Source organism: Drosophila willistoni, assembly GCF_018902025.1.
Source record: "Drosophila willistoni isolate 14030-0811.24 chromosome 2L unlocalized genomic scaffold, UCI_dwil_1.1 Seg168, whole genome shotgun sequence".
Classification (NCBI taxonomy): domain Eukaryota; kingdom Metazoa; phylum Arthropoda; class Insecta; order Diptera; family Drosophilidae; genus Drosophila; species Drosophila willistoni.
This window is the reverse complement of record NW_025814047.1, coordinates 18,377,521-18,397,836: the sequence shown is the minus strand read 5'-3', so window position 1 is coordinate 18,397,836 and position 20,316 is coordinate 18,377,521. Positions and strand designations below refer to the sequence as shown.

General features: G+C 36.6%; 1 protein-coding gene across 1 annotated transcript in view; it reads left to right on the top strand.

Annotated features, from left to right (window-relative positions):
• Positions 1 to 17,705: 17,705 nt before the first annotated feature.
• LOC6653196 (putative general negative regulator of transcription C16C9.04c) overlaps positions 17,706 to 20,316 on the top strand; it is a 101,994-nt gene continuing 99,383 nt past the window's right edge. The window contains exon 1 of the mRNA XM_047009682.1: positions 17,706 to 17,882. The gene's annotated coding sequence lies outside the window, so the exon portion shown is untranslated. The remainder of the gene's footprint in view (positions 17,883 to 20,316) is intronic.

Below are 20,316 nucleotides of genomic sequence, written 5' to 3'. Positions count from 1 at the left end.
CGACCGTGACAGAGGTACTAAAGGACCTAAAAAAAAAAAAATATAAGAAATAAAATAATAATATAAAAGGACGCAACCAAGCTACTTAAATAAAACACAATACAAAAGCATCTGTGGATAAAACAAAAAATTCCGCCCCCGTCAAGTATCCATCTTTCGGCAGTGGCGTTCGAAAAAACCAAAAAGACACCATGGGCTTCAATTGCATCCCACCCAGCTAAGTTAGCCTAGAGGACAAGATCAACCGCAGCTAGCCATAAAAAGGAAAGTCCAGGAATAAAACCACCACCGATGGTACCTGGAAAGCACAATTTAGATGTTAATTTTTGGGATTCGCCAAATAATTATCGCCCTCCAATACCGTCTCCGCCGTCTCCAATCGATTGGGCTAGTTCAGATGTCTATTCGGATTTCGGATTTCGGACTATACCAACAGCGAAATAACAACACTGGAAAGGACATGAAGTACATGAAAAAAGAAGAAATAAATGTACATACTTATAAAACACAGACCGACAACGCTGCATAGAGCGTATTGACATTCTAAAGCCGAGCTTCGCCAAAGAGCGAAGAAACGCAAGAGGCCACAGAAATACGAAAGCCCTAACTTGCCTTATTTAATAATTTTAAATATAAGCTCCATAAGCAAGTTGAAGCACGAAAGTGCATCTTGCGAAATACTAACCTTTTTTGGATAGGCTTTTACTAACAATGTGGTTGGAGAATTTAAAAAAAAAATTGTGAAAAAATAAATGTATACGTGAATTGCGAGCCAACCACATTCTCTATAATTTTTCCACTTCTCTGGCTCGCTGTGCAAGACACAGTTGAGATTATGTTTTTCTTTCTCTTACTTTGTTTTATCTTCCCGAACAATTTAAATAAAAAAAAATTTTTTCTTTAAAAATATGTATGAATCCATAACATTTTATTTTAAATATTTCAATTAATATTCATATTCAAGCAAATACGATCAAAACTCGAAATACTTATGAAAAAAATTAAAGTAATTGCTAAACAAAAGGTTTTAACCTATCTTTATAAGCTTTTGTTCCCTATTTTTTCGTATTCGTTATAATCATATTATTAAATTAAAATCGTCTTACATAGGACCATTTGAGGTCAGTGAGGCCATAATTAGAATTACAAAAAAAAAACTTTTAATAAACAAAAAAAAAAACCCATACGTATGTTCGATAATAGCATAACTAAATTTGATGATGTATCCGTTATTCCCACAATGGGGTTAATCGAAACAAAATCAATGGACTCCACTGCAAACGTTATAAATAAAATTGACTCATCAAATGCTGATATGACATTAACGAACATACTACTATTGATAATTGTCATAATATTGTGCGCATATGTATTATAAAAAGCTTACCTATTACACTACAGATGTGTAACTGAAAGAGCTCTAAGCCAAGCTTATGATCTAGATAAGGCAAGCAATTATGAATCGAGAAAATTTTGAATAAAACATTAAATAACAAAAAAAATATGACCACTCTTGACAGGTACTTTGGAAATTTAAACAACAGGCACCCTAGCATAGTCCAAGATTTAATTGAAGTCTTTAGAAGCGAGGAAAGTAACTCATCTCAACGCTCTATAAACTTGGTACAAATTATTTTAGCTTACCTTGACATAACGGGAGAAGATTTCCCAGTTTAAGGAGGCTCTAGGGTACAGATGAGTTTCATTCTCACAGTACCATCAGGAGGAACAAAAGCAGTAAGCAAAACGAAAAAAAAAAAAACTTTTTTTCTTTTAAAAAAAATATAAATACATCCATATTAATAAGCCTAGCCAGTTAGTGTGGAATATGGATGAAATAGAAATGCAAAAACTGCAAAAATATTTACCTTTCCTTGATTTCCTGATACACTCAGGTGACGTAAATTACAAATACAAGGAAATAAGGTATTGGATAGCCAACAACTACAAATTTAAAAAAAAATCATAAAGGTAGCTTATAGTAGATTGTTAGCTAGGACTCCTTTAAGAAAAGACGTGCCTGGATGGGTCCACGAACTTCTCAGAATCAAGTTTAGAAACAATATATTTAACAGATTCAGATGTAGAAATAATAGATATAGAAAAGTAAAATATACATTAACATGCTTTTGAATCTGAGAGCATGATCAAAAGTTAAATATTACTTAACAAATAATCTTTAAGCAAGGAATGGAAATTTTTCTAAATATCCAAAGCGTAAAGAAAAGATATATAGGTCGAGCCAATGACCTTGACCAAGTGTGGAATTTCCCATTAAGACAGAGTGGGAACATATTCTAAATGAAGCTCGTGAAATTAAACAGGAAATCCACAAATCAATCAAGTGCCTCTCTCATTATATACGCCACAGAAGAGGCGGCCGTGGAAGTGGATATAGTAATAACAGACAGAACCCAAATAACCAACAGAATGGTTATAACAACACCAATGTCCGAGTAGTACAAGATACTACTTCGGGAAACTCCCAGACACCTCCAGATACTCAGTGCTAAATAACAAAATATATACGGTTAACTTGAGTCTCAATAATTTCGTATCATTCAAAAATGTTATAGAAGTCGAATCCAAAAAAAATGTTATATATTTCTTTTCTTTTTTTTTAATTTTTTTTTTATTATTTTTTCAAATTTTTAACCTATTCTTATGTACTGTTTGTATCTTATCTAAACTTGACATCTTTATAATGGTTCTATTCTATTTATGCTATTAAAATGCGTTGGTAAATTATTTTGTTTACCAAATACAGGTTCATAGGGACAGTATTTGTGTGTTACTGACAGGGTTGTGTTAAAACAGTACTCAAGTACTCAGTACTCAGAAAGTGGATTCGGCTGCGCCAACGACTTGTACGGGACTTTCACCACGCATGGCAACAGCATGGATGAAAGCGACGGGACGATGGAAATTCACCGGCTATATAGCGGTATCACACCAAGTGACAAGTCGACAAGTCGACAAGTCGAGTCAAGATCAAGGTATCAAGTCATCGAGTCCTGGTCAGCAAGAAGCGAAGCAACAAATCTCTTTTGGCCTTACGAGTAACCTTAAGAGTATTCGGCGCCTAGCAATCTACAAGTACGAGCAAGTCATCGAGTTATAAGGCCTTACAAGTAACCTTATAGACTCAACAAGCAACGACAAAATCTGAATTTAAACAAATAATTACGCAGCCAATATAAACATCAACACAAATCAGTGTAAAATAGTATATAAACATTCCACCAAAAACCCAGAGTATACAAATAAACACCAACATACATTTATACATATAAATTATTGTGTCGTAATTTCACCGGGGCACAAAATAAAATTTGTTGTGCCGAACCTCGCCCTAAAGATTGAAATTATCCTGAAGGACGAAAAAGGATCGTTACAACTGGCGCCCAACGTGCTATACTGGTGAAATTTAAACGAAATAAAGGGTGTATACTGAGATCAAAATGGGTAAAAGTTGGATTTATCACATGAAGAAGGAGGATCTGCTACAGACAGGCCGAAGAATCGGAGTCAGAACTAGATATGATACCAAGGGCGATGCCAGAACTGCTAAAGGACAGAGCTCAAAAATGGTATGTTGCGAACAATAAACATGGCCGTCATGGAAAGAATTTGCAGAATGCTTCAAGAGATATTTTCTGCCAAAGGGATTTTTTTACCATACTGGCCGATCAGGTCAAGGCACGCAAACAAGGTAACAACAAATGCTTTAAGGACTACATGGTACAAATGCAGACAATGATGAGGCCTCTAAAAATCCCACAATTTGAGCAACTAGAAGTAATTCTGGAAAATTGCTCTTGAGAATGAGAATATGTGTTCGGCCACACAACATCACAAATCTGGAGGCGCTGATGCAACTAGCGGAGGAACATGAAATGCTGGAGCAGGAAAGAGCCGAATTCCACCACAGAAATAATTCACGAAGAGATCACAACAGCCAAGTAAACCACAGGGGGATAAACAACTACGGGCCCCAAGAAACACAGTGCAGAAGATGTCAGGATACCAGTACGTGAAACCAGAATCGAGCACATAACAACATACGAGAAAGGAGAGTCATGAATCCGAACCAGGCACGCCGGAAGTGCGGTGAAGCAGGACACTGGGCCGGCGAATGCAACAATACCCAGCTAATTTTCTGCTGGCAATGCGGAAAAGTCGGAACAAGGACAAAAGAATGTTGTTGGAGATCGGGAAACGGGCGACGGTTCCAGCCTATGAGGTCAGAGCAGCAACCAAGTCAACAAGCGCCTCAAAATTGATAGGACATCTAATAGAGGAGGAGGACCAACTGTCAGCAATGATAGAGGTAACAGGAAGAAAAATCAAGGCGACAATAGACTCTGGAGCCACGAGCAACTTTATGAGCAGACAGATGGTAGAAACTCTAAAAAACAAAGGAGAACGAGAGACCACTAACAAGTACACATGGCGGACGGGAAGGTCAGAGATATAAAAGAGCAGTAGACAGGATGCGTTCGATTCGGAAACAAGGAAATGAACATAACATTTCTCATCATGCCAGACGGAATAGATGCCCTTATCTTAGGATGGAATTTCTTAAGGCTGATGAACACCGAAATAGCATGCGGAGGCCACAGGATAAAAATTCCAACGGTGAAGAGGATAACCGAACGTATATCAATCATGGTGACACAGAAGGAAGAGCAAACGGAGATACACACATTTCTAGAACACGAACTGATGGAATTGGGAAAAATCCAGGGACCGTCAAAAGTGGGGATACACCGGATCACGATGAAACACGACATCCCGATAAAACAACGATATTATCCGAAAAACCCCAAGATGCAAGCGGAGATCAATGCGAAAGTCGATGAGTTGCTGAATAGGAGGCATAGAACCATCACAAAGCCCATACAGTTCACCCATAGTAATGGTAAAGAAAAAACAAACGGGCAAATGGAGATTATGCGTGGACTTTAGACAAATCAATGCGAAGTCTATAAAGGATGCATATCCGATGCCACGTATCGACTATATACTAAATCAATTGCGTGAGGCAAGGTTCATAAGCAGTTTGGACCTAAAAGACGGATATTGGCAGATACCACTGGAGGACAGTAGCAGGCCAATGACAGCGTTTACAGTCCCAGGGAAAGGACTATTCCAATGGAAGGTAATGCCATTCGGTCTACATTCAGCTTCAGCAACTTTTCAACGAGCACTAGACCAAGTGATTGGCCTAGCGATGATGCCGAACGCATTTGCATACCAAGATGATATAGTAATCGTGACCAAAACAATGGAAAACCGCAAACAACACCTGCAAGAAGTATTCAGAAGACTAAAAGAGGCAAACCTAAGGATCAACTCAGAGAAGTGCCAGTTCTTCAGAAAGGAATTAAAGTTTCTAGGGCACGTAGTGACAGAAAATGGTATAGCCACGGACCCGGACAAAGTAGCAGCAATAGCCCAACTAAAACCGCCAACATGTGTGAAAGAATTACGCCAATATCTAGGGGTAGCTTCATGGTACAGAAGATTCGTACCAGGATTTGCAACTCTAACGCATCCACCAATCGCGGTACGTAAGAAAAAAACAAGGTGGCACTGGAACTGGCTGAACATAGTAGCAGACGCCCTGTCGAGGCAACCAATGGAAATATGCAATCGAATAACGGAGAACGGTGCTAGACTACGAAAAGCCAATAAGGAGTGTGAATGGATTCAGGATATGATGAGAAAAATCAAGCAACAGCCACAGAAATATCTAGACTATGAGGTGGAAAACAGCCAATTATACAGAATTATACAGAATTATACAGAAACATACCGCACAGAGCAGGACAAGAGGAATGGTGGAATGGTGGCATGGAAAATGTGTGTGCCAAAAAGTCTACTACATCAAATAATGGAGGAAAACCACACGTCAGCGACGGCCGGGCATACGGGCAATCGGCGAACAATTGCTAGGACCGCCGCCAGCTACTACTAGCCGGGAATGCAAAGAGACATCAGAATCTTCGTCGGGAAATGCATGACATGTCTACAATTCAAACCTAATCAACAACAAGCGGCAGGACAATTGTTAACACAAGTGCCTGAGGAACCATGGGCAACAATATGCGCGGACTTCGTTGGGCCGTTGCCCAGATCAAAACACGGAAATTCAATGCTGCTGGTAATTATGGACCGTTTCTCGAAATGGACAGAAATCATACCCATGCGAAAGGCAACTGCGGAGAACTTGGTAAAGGCCTTCAGAGAAAGGATTTTGTCAAGATTCGGGACACCAAAAATAGTTATAACGGATAATGGAGTCCCATCCACGAGCAGGATCTTCAAGAAGAAGTTAGAAGGATGGGGAAGCAGCCACCAATTAACAGCGCCATATACGCCTCAGGAAAACCCGACTGAACGAGTAAATAGAACTGTCAAAACAATGATTGCCCAATATGCAGGAGACAACCAGCGGAATTGGGACGAGTGCTGGCCAGAAATTACATTGGCGATAAACACAAGTCAATCGCAAGCAACTGGATTCACGCCAGCATATGTGGTGCAAGGCCGAGAACCAAGAATGCCGGGAGCCATATATGACAGCGTCGCAAAAAGCACAGGAAAAGAGCAAGCAACAACAAAGGAAAAAGGCCAACCAGATGAAAGAACTTTTCGAACTCATCAGAAGGAACATGGAGACTGCGGCACAACACCAGGCACGACATTATAATTTGAGACGGCGAGAATGGAGGCCGGCGATTGGATCTGCGGTATGGGCAAAGGAGCATCATCTGTCGAACGCAGCAGAAGGATTTGCAGCAAAACTAGCACCCAAATTTGGAGGACCTTACACGGTACTAGGGTTCACATCCCCAGTCATATGCAAGCTACGACATAAAGTCACAGGAAAGAGCAGACAAGCACACATTAGCCAGCTCAAACAACATAATATTCCACAATAATGTTCCACACAACAACATGTAAATAACCAGAAACAACGTATATGTAAAACCAAGGATGCATGGTGCCCGGCCACATGTTGCCAAAGATCACGCTTCGCAACATGTTGCTGCAATTAAAACACGCAACATTACGATACGACACAACAAGTTCGATCGGACCACATACAACCATCAGCGAGTTTCGTCACAGCGGGAAGATGCGTGGGAGGCAGAGAACGAAAGAATCAAACGGCTGGAGAGCATACGCACAAGAGAGTGGGCTGCTGTGCTCCAATCACAATAGGGCATGGACCGATTAAGAGAAATTATGCATAAATATACGGGAATCCAGCAAGTCGGCGCAGCACACCCACACTATGCGTGTGCAGATTGAGCGCGGGTACCGGTGGATGATTCGAGCGCGCTCTATGAGGCTGGACGGCGGAGTGTATATCGGGAGAGGCCGACGACAAGCAGAGAGACGAAAAAGCCAAAGTGAGGGCTATGCATGTCGAACACTGCTGTGTCACCAATTAGGAGCTTGTGCATAAAAATGACACCAAGCATAATTCTACGGTTAGTTAGGGACGGAAGTTTAATCAAGAGAAGTCTACTAGAATACGAAGGCAAATTGACATTGCGATCCCAGCTTAAGCCACGAAGAGCAAATAGCAAGAACTGCTTTTGAACGGATTCTAGTCTAATCTGGTTGGACTCATATTGAGGTGACCAAATGCAAGATCCATACTCTAAAATAGGACGGACAAGCGAAGTAAAAAGAACTTTAGTTGTATAGGGGTCATCAAATTCTTTTGACCATCTTTTAATGAAACCCAGGACACTCATGGCCTTTGCGACCGTGGTGGAAATATGGGTGTTAAAATTTAACTTATGGTCCATAAGTACGCCCAAATCATTCATATTATTTAGACGTTCTAAAGGGCTGTTGTTTAGAAAATAAGTGACCAGTTGAGGAGAGTTACGAAAAAAAGTCATTACCTTACATTTGGTAGTGTTAAGATTTAGTAGATTAAACTAGCACCAGGATTGAAAGTTTTTAAGATCAGCTTGTAGCCGACTAAATGAATCTGTATCTTTATAAGTAAGACAAAGCTTGTCATCGTCAGCATACATAAGCACACGCGAATGAACAATGAATGATGGAAGATCGTTAATGAATAGTGTGAAGAAAGCAGAGGGCCAAGATGACTACCTTGAGGTACACCAGAAGTCACAGGAACGGAGTTGGAAAAAGAAGACTTAAAAAGTACCTTATGTTTTCTATTTGTTAAATATTCTCGAACCCAAGAAAGGAAAAGAAGTGGAAACCCATATGACATCAGTTTGTTTAGCATTTTTGGACCCCTTGGTATTGAAATAGATAAATTCTAAAAGGTTAGTGGTTGTAGATCTACGTTTCACAAACCCATGTTGGGATGCCGAAATAATAGAGCTGCAAAAATGTTGCAATTGAGAAGTTATAATTTTCCTAAAAGCTTTCGGAATAGCGGACAATTTTGAGATACCCCTATAGTTAGAGGCTTCGGACTTTTTGCCATTTTTATGCAGAGAAATGATATACGACTCCTTCCAAATAGATGGAAAAGAGGAAGATTCGACAGACAATGAAAACAATTTTAAAATGGGTTTACATAATGCGTTTGCACAGAACCTGAGTACTCATCAAGGAAGACCATCTGGCCCAGGAGAATAAACAGGTTTAACTAATTTAAGTTCGCTAAGAAGAGAAATTTCATCAATCACGGGATTAAAAATACTATTAGAATTTTTTAAATGATGAGGTTACGGATTTGCTCAATATTATTCACGTTGAGGAATAAATTGTTTTGAAAAAACTTGCAAACATCGGAAACGGCATAATGCTTTATTATTTTGAAAGGATAAAAAGATGCACAGAGGTCTTACGCTTAGAATTAACAAAGTTATAAAATTGTTTAGGGTCAAAAGAAAACTGATGCTTACAGCGCTGATGATAATTCTTATAGCATTATGTAAGCATCATGAATTTTGAACGAACGACTGTATACAGAACGTAATCTGATGAACGACGAATTTTTGGAAACTTCTTATAATATCGAGTCTTCACATTTTTCAAACTGGATAACTCGAGAGAAGACTAGGGAGGTTTGTTAAACCGATTCTGTCTAGCAAGAGGCACAGAAATATCAAAGAGTGAATTCAGAGTATCATAAAATAAGCGAACAGCAGAGTTCATATCTCTACAATTGTACAGATAAGACCAATCTGTAGTAATACTGTATTCATTAAGGCTGGCAAAGTCAGTCTTACGAAAGCACCTAGTTAGAGGTAACTCATTTGAACCAAGTGATGGTGATAGTAAGGGCAGATCAATTATCAAATTTAATGTAGGATGAAACTTTAACGTTAACTTTCTTCCGCATATAGGCTATTACATCATCAGATGTGACAACACATATATGTTTATTTGGTGGTATGCCAACGGGAGGCCGCGGTGCCGAAGCGTCAGCGCAGAAGCAACGTTGGACAAGTCACACACTGCAGCAGTCAACTTTTCAGGGCCCTCGATACAATTGGAATTTTGTGGCAATTTCCATGGAAATGGGTAATTGCACGGACAAATCGGGCACTACAATTGGCACCGTTTTTCAGAAATTATTAGCAGGTGATACCGGTAATACGTTACTTACCGGAATTACCACCGGGGTCTTAAACGATATCAATTGCAGTAAATTGGGTGTATATAGAGCATGACACCGGTCGGGGACGAGGTAAGACGCCGTCGGATCAAGTCATACACACCACTCTTTTGTCCTTTTACGTTTTAGACACTCATTTTCAAGCGATAAGCTTCTGAACTGAGTCTCCACTGCAGTATACTCCACTTGAAGTTTGTTAAAATCTACCTCAAAGTGTCAAGGCTATCTCTTGTCCGCCTCATAAATGACCGCATCTCATTCTCGTCCTCCCGGCAACTGAGCAGTTCTGACACAAGGGTTAATGTGCAGAGTAAGTTTTCACAAGGAAAGAGTAAAAGGAACCCACAATAATACATAAGTGATGATCACAAAAACAAAAAACACGTATCACTGAGCCGCGGATAGGCAAAAGACGAGAGCTGAATCACACAGAAATATGAAAGACCGAGAGAGTGCGTCAAATTGAACACATGCTACAACAATTTGTACGCAATAGCGCAAGAGTTAGTTAAAACGGTAAGATATAAGACAAAACAGCAAAAGTAACTAGAGAAACAACAAACACCGCCGTTCTGTTGTAAGTTTTAATTTATGTTAGAATTATTCTAGACTATATTTTGCATATGCACAAAAACGAGTGTAAGCAATCGCGAAATGAAAATCAAATTCGGATGATAAATTTTATTTAAATAGGTAATGATTTTATAAATAAAGGAATGTTTATAATCGCGTACAAAAAAAAATTAGATAAGCGCAAATACAACACGTCCGGTCTCTGCAACGAGTGAAAGTTTCTTTTTTGAAGAGGAATAATATATGATTCCTTCCAGATAGATGGGAAAGCGGAACATGCGACGCACAGTATAAACAACTTAAGTATTGGCTTATATAGAGCCTCTGCACAAAACCTCAATACGCAGCCTGGTATTTCGTCCGGGCCAGGTGCATATATTGGTTTGACAGAACTGTGCACGCCAAGAACCGATCTTTCATCAAACACAGGAATCATGCAATAACACGATTTGAACTAATGAGGATTTTAGGATTCGCTTGATATATCGTAGCGGAATATGTTGTTTTGAAAAAATCAGCAAACATATCGGCAATTGCCTGTTCAGTGTCAGATTTATTCTTTTCAAAAGACAAGTAAGGCGGGTGCACTGATTCTTACGTTTTGCGTTGACAAAGTTAAAACTTGCTTAGGATTACATCGTTGAAGATAATCCTTATAGCATTGTGAATTCAGCACCATAAAATTTGATCGAGCAACTACATAAAGGGAAAAATCCGATAGACCTGAAGAAGGTCTATCAGACCATTCTTGGGTCACACGCGGGACTCGAACATCTATGAACGACTCAAGAGTTTTATAGAAGACAGTAATGACAGAGTCAAATACAGATTTTATCAGAAAAATCATGAGTTAACAAAAGAAAACATCGGGTTAGAGGCATCGAGTTAGTATAATGAGACATAACCCCAAAAGAAAGCTCAATGGTTACATCCAGAGTTGGATGGAAGTTGTCTTCAGGTTTAATTAAGGGATCGGTCCTGGGAACATCGCAGTTGGAAGAATCAAACACAAATACCAGATCTAGTGATCTGTCACGACTATTCCAGACAGGATTTACTTGATTTAGGGTTAACTCAAGAAGACCATATATGTAAAAATGTGACGAGGAGGGCTGCAGTAATAAAGAATCATATGAAAGAATCCAGACAATCTCTTTAAATCTCCCAAAACAATGAGCAAGTTCTTGTCAAAGACAAGTTTAACAACAAGTTTAATGGCTTCCAAATAGTGAAGGTATTCTGCCAAGTCGGACTGTGGTGGGACAAATTCAATCTCCTGATTGGCAGACTGGACAATTTCAGACGAGAACGCTGAATCAACAGTGATCAAAACACCAGCACCATTACGGATAGTCCGATCATGTATATATGTTAAATATTTTGAGGGGAAAATTGAAGCATCCGCAATATTAGGCTTCAGCCAAGTTTCAGTAAAGGCAAGAATATGAAAGTCAAAAGCTTAACTATCTACATAGAGTCTAGAGAGTTTAGACTTTAGTCTCCGTACGTTCTGATAGGCCAGAGTTATGGACGAAATTACTTTTTTGACTCGCCAGCAGGTGCAGACGAGCCGGAAGGAGCGTTATTCACAGAGACAGGTAGCAGGCAGGTATACTCTTTAACAATAAGGTGTTCCGGCCAAAAATCTTTATGACATATTTGGACAAAAAGATCTGGAGAGACACTTATTTTGAAGGACGAAATGTCCCGAGTATATGAAAATCTTAACTATTCCAATGTAAGGGGCTTGAACTTTGCCCTGGATGTACGCTATGACTTCTTCAGAAGTAGTATTGGGATCAAGCCTCGAAATAAAAATTTGCTTTTTGGGTGGAACTACAACAAGGGAACTAGGAATACTAGGCACAGCAGTAGCTGCAACAGCAGATGCAGTAGCAGCTGAAGCAGCCAACACTTTACTAGCTCCTCTTGTAACTACTTTATTGGCAATATTCGTGGGAACGGATGTTTGCCCGGACGGTTCGGAAACTACAACCGATATTGTGTTAGTAGGTAGGATACTGTCTCCAGAGAAAATGCGAAGAGACTCCACACCTGCCAAAGCCGGACTCCTAAACGATATTAGCTGCTGAGCATTTGGTGGCACCCAGCTGACAGGGTTTTAAATGCATCCCCAGTCCGTTTCATAAAACTTCGCATCTCGAGCTCCAAGCCACGACACGACTGTATAACCAGCACATTTAAAGTGCATTACATTGTCACACAGCCAACAGTAAAGAAAGTCTTCACTGGTCTTGCTGGGATTATTGCAGTTATATTCGCAACAGACAGACATATTTAAATAAATTGATTTTTCAAAAAAAAATTATAAATCAATATGTAAATAAAAAGGGAAAAATATATATATATATTAAAAGGGGCGTATACAAACCAAAGCAAAAGCTAACTGCAATATGCAAATGAAAAGAGACAACAAAAAATAAGAGAATATTTTTTGTATTAAAACACACAACAACAAAAACTTGTCACAAGTGCGAAGTTAACGTCCACGAGCGCGATCAAAAGAGAAAACAAAAGAATAGAGAGAACCAACACCACACAAACAAAAACAAAATGTGAACTGTAAACTTAGAGCGCGGGTGGGAGCTAAAAATGGAAACAAATTAAAAACAGGGCAACAACAAAATAATAAGTGCGTTTGTTAATGTTTTGCTAACAATAAAAATGTAAATTTAACTTTTAACTTTGCGATCAATATAGGGATGTTAAAAATTGGTTTAGATAATTTAATTTAATATAAAATAAGTACACGAAAGAACGAAAAAATTAGTTAATCGAGAGCGCAAAAAAAACACGACCGACTTCGTGACAATATGTAATATTGTAAAGCTCCATGATTAAGATAATTCGGCGAAATCTACTAGTCCCATACCCTTAATGTAAGAAGTAACAATCGCATGTCTAGGAACATAATATATGCTTTATCTTTTGGACTCCAACGTTTGCATTTTCCAACGGGTTCATGGGTTCCACAAGAACTTGAACTGGCTTATTGTCAAACCATTTCCTACATACAAGATTATTGTTAATTTTACATTTCACATCAAAAACTCCATTTTCACGCTTTTTTAACTCAGCATCTGATTGAGGTTTTTACGTACAGTTCCCGTTGCAAATATTCTCATTTCCTTTAATGAGATCAGAAGGCTAACTGAAGTAAACCAATTATCAAAATAGATCCTAAAATTTTGGTTTTTGGCCAAGTATAAAACTACTTCCGAAGATAGGCCCAAGCCATAAGCAGGACAGGTGCCATCACCAACGTAGAATATAAAGAATCGTACCCTAATACAGAGATTCCAGCACGCAATATGATAATCCGGCATTCCTTTTTCCTTCGGTCTCATAACTAAATAACATAATAACCAAATAACCATAATGGCCCAACGTTGCCCACCAGAAAGCATATATACTTTGTATGTAATATATGTTTTAGAAATGTAAAGCCGTTGCTTTAAAAACTCTAATAATTTTCGCATGAAATTTTTCTTCAAACACTTGCAGCTTATTGAAAATAACTTTGCCAAATGATCTTCAAAAGTATTTTTTTCGCATATATTGGGTATATAATTAAAAGCACCATTATCACTGCGAAAGAGCATACAAAACAAAAGAATGCAAACCATACGCTCTTAAACAGCTGAAAATGCTCACAGGCAAAAAGGGTTAAACAAAAATCTCAAAAATTAGCCTTAATCATTGTTTTTTTTTTTTTTAATGATAAAAATTTAAAAGAAAAAGTAAAAGCATCAATTAGTTATAAAAAAGTTACCAAATAGGTTAATAATTGACATATAAACACAATATTTCACAGTCGCTTTGTTTTTATTTAGTATCGCTTTAACTATTGTTGCTATACCTCTTTATTCCAGCGTTGCATGTGAACGAAGAATTTAAAAACATTGAGATTCGCGAATAAATGAATGATTTTAAAAATATCGCACAAGCACCGAAACATCATGTACATTTTATGTACATTTTAATTTTGTATGTGTATATATGAACCCATCTGCAGAATTGTATACAATGAAAAACTTGTAGAATTCAATACAAATGTAAACAATTCAGAGAATTTTTTATTTTCCTACGTAAAACAATTAAATGTAGTTTTATGTTCGAAAGTTCGATGCCGTCGAAAAAGTCTTATAAAATCGATCATTAACAAATGAAAACTTTCGCCTGAGATAGGAGTCTTTTGTAAAAGTCTTATGTAAAAAAATTTCGGTACGACAAAACTTTATGCACCATCCCCCAAAGAGAATGTGGATGTTGCCAGTGGTAATAAGGCCACAGACCGGCATTGAACTTTCGGACATAAAGTAGGTACACCTAGACCCCGCTTTGCTTCGTTTCTTTTTGCGTTTTTCGAAGTTGCGACGCTGCTTTATTAGTACTAATTTTTACTGTGCGTCGTTATATTCTCGTTGTTGCGTTGTGAGTTCGAGTGTTTAACTTTTTTTTTAAATCAGCCATTGTGACAACGCCAATATCAACTTTTACCAACATTGCCTTTGAATTTTTGGCAGTTTTACGTTTTTCAACATTGACACCTAGCTTACCTACTTCTGTTTATAATTGCGTCTTGATATCAAAACTCGCGGATCGTTTAGTAGAAATGTTCGTAGAACAGTGTTTAACCTCCAAACAAATTTCAAAAGCGATGGGTCTGATTGACGAAGCAATGGAGAATTTTTATAAAAAACGATCCTGACAATAACAGAAGTTTTAAGGTATCCCAGGCGGTAGCTGCAAACATCAACTGCTACCAAGAAATTTATTTAAATTTACAAAAAAAAGCTATTCACCAAACTCTGGACAAATTTTTGGTGAACGAAGCCACTAAAAACTCATAAAGATAAAATAATTGAATAGGTTTTTTTGATTTAATGGAAGCAGTTTTTTTTAATGAATGAATGCAATAATATTTTTGTTTTTAAATGTTTACTTTGTTCAATTTTTCTTTCTAGAAATTAGTATTTTCATAGCCCGGGAACCTATCTTTCATCTTTCCATGGTTGCCTATAGAAAATCTTAATTCACTTTGCGTCGTTTCAGTTTGCGTCGTGTTTTTTTTTGGAACGTATCTCCAACGCAAAGCGAGGTCTAGGTGTTCATATACATATGCATATGTTTTACGTACAAAAAGAAAAAAATATCTGTATTGTTTATACAGATATTATATATTTGATTCTACCATTTTTCCTTGTAATCAACACTGACGATGGGTGCTTATATTGATTTTAATAAATACGTGCAATATATTATATTAAAGTTCAATATTCATTAAACGTTACTGAAGGTACATATGTGTGCCTTTAAGACATGTGTGTATATGTAGACATAAAAAAAGTATCGGGACGGACTATTAAAAGTCTTAAAATATGCAAAATTGTATAAATTACTAACTATAAAATACTATACTATATATATACTATATAAAATATTGATCTTTTATGTTAAACCAATTACAAAACCTTTTTATTTTTTTTTCTCGCTGCACTTTGCAACAAGTCTGCCTATGGCAGCTCTAAAACGGCTGTTAAGAGAAAGTGAATGGTGGCAGTGCACTTCTTAATGTTTTTTGAGTTGATATTGAAAAAACAATTTAAAACAAAAAAACAAACCAACTTATTCTTTAACTTAATATCAAGCTAAGGCTTTTCAGTTCTAAAAGTCTAAATGAATTTTTTATCTATGTAGTTATTGATTAAGATTCAAATCTGTGTAGATTCCCCGCAAATGCCTAATGTAAGCTAAATTTTAAATTATTTTTACTTCCTGTTTAATCTTTATCTTTAGCATACAGTAGTTATGCCGCAAATGTAATTTCGGACTAGGAAAGTGAACGAAAAATACATGCGTGTGAGGGAGGAAACTAGCCAAGGCGAAAGCTTCTCAAAAAAGTGTGTGACGAAAGCCTTATCGAACTTCTAAGCTCATATAATTATTTATATCGACACGATTACAACGCTACTTACTGTTATTCGAATATATATATTTTTCGGAAAAGAAACGCTTTGTCGTTACCTTACCTTTATCTTTTAGTTTATAGATTCATTTTGTTTAGGTAATCCTGTAACCCAGCATCGTGCTCACCGCAAATACAAACATTTTTTTATGAAGCCTCCGCAGTTGCGCTGATCCAAAAAAAAGGGCTAAAATTTAAAAAATGTTTGCTACTTCAAATCTGAAATGATTATTTATTTTTCCTTATATTTTTAGGTTAACTAGTGTGTTTGCCCTTATTTCCTACTAAGCTACCGTTCGACCTACAGCCCGCCTATTCTTTTCAATATTAAGGATAAAAAACCCAGTAGCATATATACCATGAGTTTTAGTAAAACCACACCTCCCGATGAGCAGAGCGAATGCTGCCATCCTTTGGTTTTCCGTTACAAAACAATAAATTTTAGCGTTTGGCAACCCTGAAGTTTCAAAAGGGCGGTTTTTTTTTGTTATATACCTATAGGAGAAAATATAATTTTAGTCAGATGTTTGTACGGCGGAGAAGACTTTCCGATAACATAAATTATTTATAGTCTTGATCATCCTGAAAACCCGATTTAATGTATTCAAGTTCTTGTGGTCGGCTATCCGAGTTAACTCAAAGCTCTTAAATGAAAAGCTACTCGAATGAAATTTGGTTTTCCGACCATTTACTGCCCAACTGTCATCATATAAATAATTCTTCGGATAGAACCACTATAATGTATAACTGTCATAAAAACCAATGTAGCTTCTTCTCGTTTTTCGTCATTCATTGTTTACGTTTTCGCTAATCGGTATGTACCGGTTTGAAGCGAAACCAGAAGTTAGTTTCCTCTCATTCATTCGGCTTGAATGTACAAATGTATTTTACACACGATGACATCAGGTGATTGTTCTTTAGACAACAATTAACCCTCTAGGACATAAGAGTGCCTCAAAGCACATATCGATACTTAATAAAATCATTAATTCTGACCACTTTCTAACTCATTTGGGAAATTATTAAATGTAAAAAGCTTAATTTATTTATTCGTAACTTGAATAAATTTTCCAAACAGTAGTAGTTTGCATTGTTTTTTATATTTTATTAGAATCGATTATAAACTTACGAGCCTGAGAAGGTTAAAGTGGCTGGTGACTCGATCGAGAAGCTAGCGTTGTTGCGGTACCCTTAATAATTTTTTCGTTTTGAGTGGGTGAGCGTGTTTGACAGCATGTTTTAGCAGAGCTGTTGTGTGGAATGATCGGAGTTGTTCAGGTTTGACTGAGCATGCTCAATTATACTCATTGCAGCTCCCTGTATATTATCGCTGTTTATTGCTTTTGCTCTGCAAAGTGGGAGTTGGCTATTATTCACCATACCACTAAGAGATTGTGAATGCTGCGAAGTGCGAAGCGAGTATTATACACCAATCTGACGACATTGAAAGGATGTAAAAGAACTGACGATGAATAAATATCGATTTTTGGCGTAAAATATCGATGTCTGTCTATGAAAAGTAATCGTTGCTTTGAGTTAATTTTCAGAACTTCTACAAAAAGTTTCTTTTTATTGATCATAAAATCTATTATAAAGTATAAAACTGTTGCATTAAAACATAAATTTTCAGCACTAACGCGATTTAGGACTTAGCAATATTATATGTATGCCGCAGGCAAAGATTATTAATTAACGGTAAAACTGTTGTTAAAAAAAAAAAAAAATTAACATTCATATACATACATGACATGTGGATGTGTGTGTAAAGTTCGTACATCATTAAATATATGTATGTATGTATGTACATATTCTTTGGATGTAAAAATGGATATTGAATCACAGATTTTAATATTTTAATTGTGTTTTTGTACATATTTATAAAGTACATATAAATATACAAACGTGTGAAATGTTTAGCTATTGAGAGATACTCTTACTTAATATATCGAAGTACGTACATATATGTATTTCTTAGTATTGTGTGTGTTCAATATGGTATGGTTCCAGTGACGTTAGCAATCAACATATGTATGTATGTATATACATATGTATATTTGTACATATGTATATATATACATACTTACATATGTATATATGTATGTACATACTTACATATGTAGTTCTTACATAGCTTAGGACTTGAGAATATTGCTCAAACATACATACGATACCTTTGCATGTATTTTTGTATGTACATATATATGTAATGTGGATGCTCATAATTACATGCATGTATGTATTATGTTCGCACATACGCCTATATACAGTAAAGGAAAAAAGTCAACATACACCTCCAATTTTGGCATAATTCGGCTTTTTGCTTTAAAAATTAAAAATGTAAGTATGCCATAATTTAGAAGACCGAAAGTTAACTCTATACGAGAAAAAAAAATTTCAAAAAATTTTAAACAATCAAAGTTATTGGCAAAAAACAGAAAAAATGATGGGAAAAAAGTCTACATACACCGAAATCCCTCCTCTTAATAACGTTAAAAAACAAAGATTTTTTGTATTTTTCAAGACTTTTTTGACAAATTGCTTCTTTGTAGGTCCTCCTTATTGCTCAGAGTTTTATAAACAGGATCTAATCTAGAAAAAAATCGGGTAACTTAATGCCCATTTCAGAGTATCCTTAAAAAAGTCCTTCAAAAAACAAAACTAGTAGGCAGAAAAGGACGAAACACCTCGCACAATGTCTAAATTATGACATACTTACATTCTTAATTTTTTGAGCAAAAAATTATGTCAAAGTTGGAGGTGTATGTTGACTTTATGTTTTGACTGTATGTTAAATTAATTAAGGATATTACAATCAATGCGAACTGCATTTTTTCTAAAATATAAGCTTTTGTAAAGTTATTAAACAATTAATTTAATTTAATTATGAAAAATATAAGCAACAATGTCCGTGTCCGTGTAATTCGTGGTAAATAGAGTTAATGAATGAATGTGTGTAGTAAACACCGATACAAAGATTTTCATTTTCGCAATGAAATTTAAGTGGCTCTATTACTGCAAAACTTTCAAAAAATCTTAATTTATTTCTTTTAGTTGATTTCTTATAAAAGTTCTTTTTTAACTATGTATTTATCGTTTGTCTCGTCTAAACCTCTGCCGTTTCGTAAAGATTGAAAGAAAACATAACAAAGAAGCTAATTTCAGCTATACCGAAATTTATACATACAGTTGGTTATTCTATTGAGATGATGTGGGGTTTTGATAAAAAGCCCCCAAATTCGGACCCGGCAAAAAAAAGACACATTTTCAAAATTTGTAAAATGGATCGTACACCTTTGCACTCAAAGAACAAGTTTTAAATCTAGTAAAACTAAGATAAACTGCATAACACAAATTTTCAATTTGGCTCCAGGGTCCATTTTGGCGCCAATTGAAAAATTTAATTTTGTATGGAATTTTTTGGTCTCTCTGCTTGACGTTACTTTACCCCACTAACTCACACTAAAGTATAAATACACTTGAACTATGAAAGATAGTGAATTAAATTTTCCGTCGAATGAGATATTGTTCATCAAAATCGGATTAAAAATAGATAGACTTCGTTGCCCTGCAAAAAAGGTGTTTTTTTCTTAAAGAAGTGTTTTTAACAGCCCAACTATTTCCCTCTCTTTCTTTTGGTAAAAGGGTTTTTTTTAATAAAAACTAGATCAAGATTTAAATAGTTTTTACCTACTGCGTCTTCTGATTGCTGGCCTGTTGGCGAATTTTTGTCCCTTTTACCTACTTAGCGGCTTTTTGCATCAAAAGAAAGAGATATTTGATATATAGATATATTTGCGCGTAGCACTCGCCGATATTTATTACCATAACTTGCAAGATAATATTCTGTTTAACCTCTAAGTATCGTTATCAGCAATGTCTATTGACGTGCTCGTTTCAGTCTAACCTCGCCTTTAGCACGATATTCGGTTGAATGGTCGGTTGTTTCATGGTCAAGCCTCATCTCCAGAAATAATGCATTGGAGCTTGTCTTGATAGTCAGCAAGCATTGTTTCACACACATCAACGAGACTTCTTTTTTGCAAAAAATTGAGCACTCTTACGCACACAAGCGTAAATATATTACTGACAATGACATTGACATGAAATTTTGCCCAGATGCTACTAGCAA